A 6,479-nucleotide genomic window follows, 5' to 3' on the forward strand; every position below is an offset into this window, starting at 1 on the left:
AGAGCAGACTCCCTCCCCTGTGGCCAGCCCTGAAGCCATAGCCTGGCTGGATTTCAAACGTTTACATCAACACAGGGGAGAGGTGAAAACTGCCCAGACCTTTAAAACAACTCAACAGCTTGAAGGTGGGACCTGCCCAAGATGTCATGCCCCCTGGGTGGGGACGCGGGCAGAGTCGGCATTTGACAAGTCTGGGGTTGTGATGAAGCAGGGCTTCGTGTGTTCTAAGAGGCTGGGCTCCTCAGTGGACTCCTCATGGTCCTTGATGTCAGGCCTGCCTCAGTGACAGAGAACAAAGCTCCTCAGCAAGACTGTCACAGTCTTGTGACAGCTGATTGCTGGACTGCCCTTCTCGCTCCCTCGGGAATGAGCATCCCCTGTAGGGCTGCCCTGTCCACAGCCAGGTGTGGTCATCTGAGCAGGGGAGAGTGAGGCCCCCACTGGCTGGGCAGAGGAAAGTGTCTTGCCAGCACGGCTCAGTTGACACTTCGGAAAATTGTTTTTCCTGGAAGAAAGCTCAACAAAGTGTCAAATTGTCAGAAGGCAGCGTGAAGATCACCACTTGGCTTGCTCCCTGACCCCTCATCACCGCCTCCAAGCCGCGGATCGTTGCCTCAGTGATTCCAGGACAACTGTGGACCAGGATGGTGAGGAGGGCAGGTTTTAGGGGCAGATGATCTCGGGTTCCCAGGGTATGTCCTGCTCAGCAGGTTTCTTAGCCGTTGGTGCCAATCCACCTGAGCCAGTTGGTAAGTCACAGATTGCTCTTGGGAGACTCGGGCATTCTTCCATGTGTGGTGGGGACCATGTTATACGAATTCCTGCAACTTCCCTGTGGATGTTCCAGGCTGAGAGTCTCAGGCTGAGATCTGCTGCCCAGAGGCACTGACTGGCAAGAGAGGCCCAAACACGCACACCTTGGGGGGTACCAGCTCTGCCCCTCACAGAGGTCCTCACAGAGAAGGCACAACTGGGACAAAGCAATCCTGTCCTTGTGAAGGGACTCTGTGACCCACACGGTGAGAGTCAGGCAGACAGGAATCCTCTGGAAACAGCAGCACCTTTTAATTGAGCTGGGGGACCATTGATCAGACTAAAGTTTCTTATATTCCATTCGTGCAAGTGGGTTCTTTACAGTAGTCATCCAAACATTTCGAGCAAACTATTGATTCCATCAACAGAAGCTCATTTAACATCCCTTATGCCAATGAAAAGCTTCAAGTTGTTTAGAGATAAAATAGCTGAGGTTTACAGAGCCCTGCCGAGTGGGGCCTTTGGTTAAATGCAAATGAAACACCCCTAGAGTGCGTGCCCCTGATTAGGGCCACGGCTGTCCTGTGTGTGGCCTAAACTAAACACGTTCATAAAATACCGTGTGTTCAAACACTTGAAAACAGACTGTAAGTGACGGTGTCCCTCTTACTCCTTGACTTCTTCTTCTATAAAATGGGGGAAACAAGGCCCACCTCAGAGCGTTGCCAGCAGAGTGATGAATCAGGAGAAGAGTTTAACACCGTGGTAACCAGGGAGGGTACAGAAGGTGTTAGCTGATATCCATGTTCTGCCTGCATACATCTAAACAAACCTGTCTATCCATTGGTCATCTTTCAGTTGACATCAAAAATGTTTTCACTACAGATTTATATAGTAGCAAGAAATATAATTTTTAGCATGTGGTAATTAACATCTTAAATTAAAACTGATGCATTGATCTAAATATATCTAACGGCATCTCAATACTATGAAGACTCCACGCCTGCTAACCTCTTTTCACAACACACGAGCGAGATTCTCGTTAATGTGAGTGCGTCCGTGAAGTTAAAGTAGGACATTTCATTTCCTTATTTCTTTCTCCTTTACCTTGCATTTTCATTCCACAGAACTAAATCCTAACATTTTACACTTTGATCCTCAAAAGCCCTTTACTGATTTCCCTATGATATTTTCTGCAACAAATATATGTGCATAAATTAAGTTTTATGATTCGTTTTATTATCTGTGAACTTAAGGCTCTATTAAAAACATTTAATTGGTTGCCATTACATTTGTGTGTGTGTGTGTGTGTGTGTGTGTGTGTGTGTAAAATTGATCAAACTAACATATATAGCTGGGCGGGGTGGTACCGCCCTGTGATCCCAGTAACTCAGCGACACTGAGGCAGGAGGATCCCAAGTTCCAAGCCAGCCTCTGCAACTTAGGGAGCTCCTCTCTCAAAATAAAAAAAATAATAATAACTTTAAAGAAGGAACTGGGGATGTAATTGAGTGGTAAAGGGCCCCCGAGTTCAATCCCTGACACCAGAAACAAACATCAAAACCCCCAAACAACAAATTTACTATAATTGTCGATAAATGCATATTAAATAAAAGGAAACATCTAACTCATGCAACAAATATCATTTATTTCTAGAAAGAGCCATTTAGCATCAGTGCTTCCTATTTTTGTTTTATTGATGTAAGAATCCAGATCACTTATTCCCGTCCAGAAGCAGATGTGAGCCGAAGAAGTCTTGCTAGAAAGAAGGGCTGCCAGCCAACAATTAACTCCAAATGCCTCAAAGGACATCATAATACCCACTGAGAAAACCCTGCCAGCTGGATAGTGAAAGCGGTGGCCTCGTTATCAAGTCACTTTGACCTGGTAGGATCGACCTGCTCACTGCACCTGGCGAGGAACCGGGGCCAGCTGAGGTAAGAACCCTGAGCTCGGTCCTTGCAAACCTGTAGCCTGTGTGGCATTTTTTTTTTCTCATTCTGAAACATTTAACCAAAAATTTTGGGGGGGGGTTTTCTCCCCATCCTTATATTTTTATTTGTTCTAGTTAGTAGAATGCACTTGGACACATCATACAAAAATGCAGTGTAACTTCTCATTCTTCTGGTTGTGCATGATGCAGAATCACACCCGTTGTGTAGTCATACATGTACGTAGGGTCATAAGGTCCAATTTGTTCTACTTTCCTTCTACCCCCATGCCCTTCCCTTCCCCTCACGCCCCTCTGCCTAATCCAAAGCACCTCTATTCTTCCCCCCCCCATTGTGAATCAGCACCCCATAAATCAGGGAAAACATTTGGCCTTTGTATTTTTGAGGTTGCCTTATTTTGCTTAGCATGATATTCTCCAGCTTGATGGAGAATTTACCTGCAAATGCCATCATTTCATCCCTCTTTATCATCTAACAAGACGCATGACAAGCCTTGAACTTTCTATGTTGCCGCAGTCCGGCTGCAGCAAAATAACCGGGGGGTGACGAACAACTTGTGTAGATTGATACAGCAGGAGTGGGAGCCGTTTATTGTAGGACAGGAGGGGTATTTATACATTCCACACAGCTCATCTTAATTAACATAAAATAGATACAGCAGTCAACCAATAAGGAATCTCCACACTTAATGGCTCGCTGGCGTTACTTCACAAACCACTCCCTCTGGCATTTTGCCAGGCGCCATCCAGACTTGTTTACAGACTCTAACACTATGTCAGTGTTCAAGTCAGTGTTCAAGTTGTGGAGAGCAAAAGAGGCCCGTGAGGACCCTGGGGAATGAACGCCCACAGGCAGCAGAGGCCCTGCGTCCTCCCTGAGGGAGGAGAGGCTGCCTTTGGTTATGTGCAGGATGCTTGTTTCACTTGGGCTCAGCTTTGGCTTCCTTTTGTCTTCATCTGGGGCTGTGTGGCTTGAGCACCTTGCAAGGCAGCAGGGTGACTGCGTGGGGGATTGAGGGACCTGCCTTCCCTGGGTGTTCCCAGATAGAGCACGGCACCGGGGAGACTGGGGTTTTGGAGGCTGGGGTGGGGCGGCCTCCTCTCTGCAGTCGTTGGAGGCTGGCTAACCTCATGGGGTGGCCAAAGGTCGCAGCTGCGGCTCCAGCTGCCATCCCCACAGCCTCCAAGGCCTCCTGAGACTGTGGTGAGCTGTCTGAGGGGGGCCCTGGCTTCTGAGCCGCCTTGCAGGAAGATCAGGGGCGCTGGGGTTTAGCTGGCTCCAGCTTGTTCTGCTCCCTGCTCCCTGACCCTCCCTCCTCATGCCTGTCCACCCTTGGCCTGGAAGACAAAGGGCCTGGCCTGGGCCATCACCAGCTCCCACAACTGCCCGGCCCTCTGCCTGTCAGGAACCCCATCTCAGCGGTCCTGCTTCTTTGGTAGAACCCCGATTAGTGCAGTGAGTTATATATAAATTAAAATCAATATGCAATTTTTAAAATTTACAACAGGGCAGTGCAATTTGTGGCTAACTTGTAAGTTGCTTTGCCATGTGCTGTCCTGGCCTTCCTCCTGTTACTGAACGGGAGAGCGTAGGACCCAGTGTCCGGTCCTGAGAATAATTATGTTAGGATTTAGAATGACCATTTCAAATAATTTTAATTTTTGGACCTTATAAGCGAATGTTTCCAATTTATTTAATAATTGAGAAGAATAAATACAGTTCAAAACTATTTGGTCCAAAACTAGCATATGATTTTATGTTGTATTAATAGCAGATAAAATATTAAGCATTTTGTAAGCTGAAGTGAGATTTTATTTTAATTAAAATGAATGTTTCATGATCTATAATAAAATATGTCCTAAGTAGACCGCTCATAATCTACATGGACCCTGATAAGATGCTATCCATTGGCTAATTCCAGTCTTGGAAGTCTGATAGATTGATCTGGGAAATATCCTCGCTGCATTTAGGAGAATCAGCACTAATGGCCTCTACTGCTTTGACTGCTCCTGGCTGCCTCTTTTCCTAGCTAATGACAAGTTCTAGGGATTCATATTGAGAATAGCAGAAAATATTTGCTTGTGTTGAAATACATGAAAAAGTTATTTTTAGCATTTAGAATTTCTAATTGATGCTCTCTTTGCTCTTATGAAACTCTCCCTCAGATGATTCACCCTTTGAGAATAAAGAGGCTGATTAAAATAAAAAGTAGACAAGAGCTGGGAACAAAGAGTTTACAGAAAACCAATTGCAAATAGCTCATAAAGAAACTGTTTAGCTTCATACAAAACAACAGCAAGAGCAGAGAGCTTGTGGAGAAGCCGGAGAGGGAGAGCTGGGATTGCAGAGGGGAGCAGGCGGTGGAGGCCGTTCCCTATGGAGGCTCTGAGCTGCGGATCTGGGCAGAGCTGGACCAGGCCCTGAACTGGCAGTGATGGGTCAGGAGACCTCTGGCAATTTAGTGATGGGGCGAGGCATAGCCCTGGCCCTGGAAGATAGCCAAACAAAACAAGAAAAAACAGAAACAGTTTTAACCACTCTGCTGAGATACAAAACTGGCATAGATTTAAGTTTGTCAACTCTATGACAAAATTATGGTGCAACTGAAGCCATCCCACCTTGCTGGTCGGGATGCAGCGGCACAACCCCGGGAATCCCACCAATGGCCAGGCACCAACAGGAGGGCAGTTCCAAGCACCCTGGAGTGCAGGGAGGAGAGGAACCCAGGCCCAGGCTCCAAGCCCAGCGGCTGCTCACCTGCTCCTCACTGGGGACAGCAGAGGCTCTGGGGTCCATGCTACCCCTCTTCTTCCCAGTGTCAGGGCTGGTGGCCTCTGTGGAAGAAGCACAGAATCACCTTCAGGTTTGGGTTCCAAGCGCCCTGTGCTGCTGCGAAGACAGAAACCCACTGAGCCCAACCCTGGAGTCAGGGCAGAGGCTCGTATGATTGAATCTTCATCGCATCTTGTCTCCTTTGAACTGGGGAGCCCACAGGGGTGAACTTGGATGCTTTCAGCATCCTGGATGTGGGTGTCTCTGTGGCTGTTTAACAGTTTACATATCTATGCTTAGAAATATTTCTCTGTTTGTAAAAATGATACATGTTTACTGTACAATAATCAAACCCCCAAACCAAACAAAACTTGCAAGTTTTGTGAATAAGGACCCAAATAATCCTGCTATAGAGAGTGAGAAACGCTTTGGTGTTTTCTACCTGTTCCCCTATGATAGAGATAGCTGTGTAACTGTATCTGGCCACCCGGGGTCCAATCTTCACTGACAGTCTTACATCTTGTCACTGTGTCTTTGATCTAATGCACTTTGCTGTTTGCTTTTAATGGTTGAAGAGTGCCATTTGACCAGTGTTGTTAAATAAGGGGAAAGCACTGTGCTGGGTGTTGGACACAGTGGGTGCATGTGAATCTGTGTGGGTGAGCTTATGTTTTCCAGCTTGTTCCCCAAAGAGACCGCAGATATTGTCCCTGCCCTCTCGAACTTGCCAATCTAGAGGAAGGAATAATACGTGTACATAATCAACTTCAGAATGGTGGCAGTGCGTGAGGAGTCACAACGAGGAGCCAGAACAAGGACGGGAAGCTTCCCCAACCTGTGAATGAACAGTCTCTTCAAATGCGGGATCACGGAGGTTTGGTAAGTTCCTGGGAAAGGGAAGTGGAACCACCCGGATTGGATTGTCTTTTCCATTGCTCCCACTCTGAAAGGTCACCTGCCACAGCGCCATTGTCAGAGGCGATCAGAGTCTGGGCGGCAGGG

The sequence above is a fragment of the Marmota flaviventris genome, chromosome 8 (assembly GCF_047511675.1).
Source record: "Marmota flaviventris isolate mMarFla1 chromosome 8, mMarFla1.hap1, whole genome shotgun sequence".
Classification (NCBI taxonomy): domain Eukaryota; kingdom Metazoa; phylum Chordata; class Mammalia; order Rodentia; family Sciuridae; genus Marmota; species Marmota flaviventris.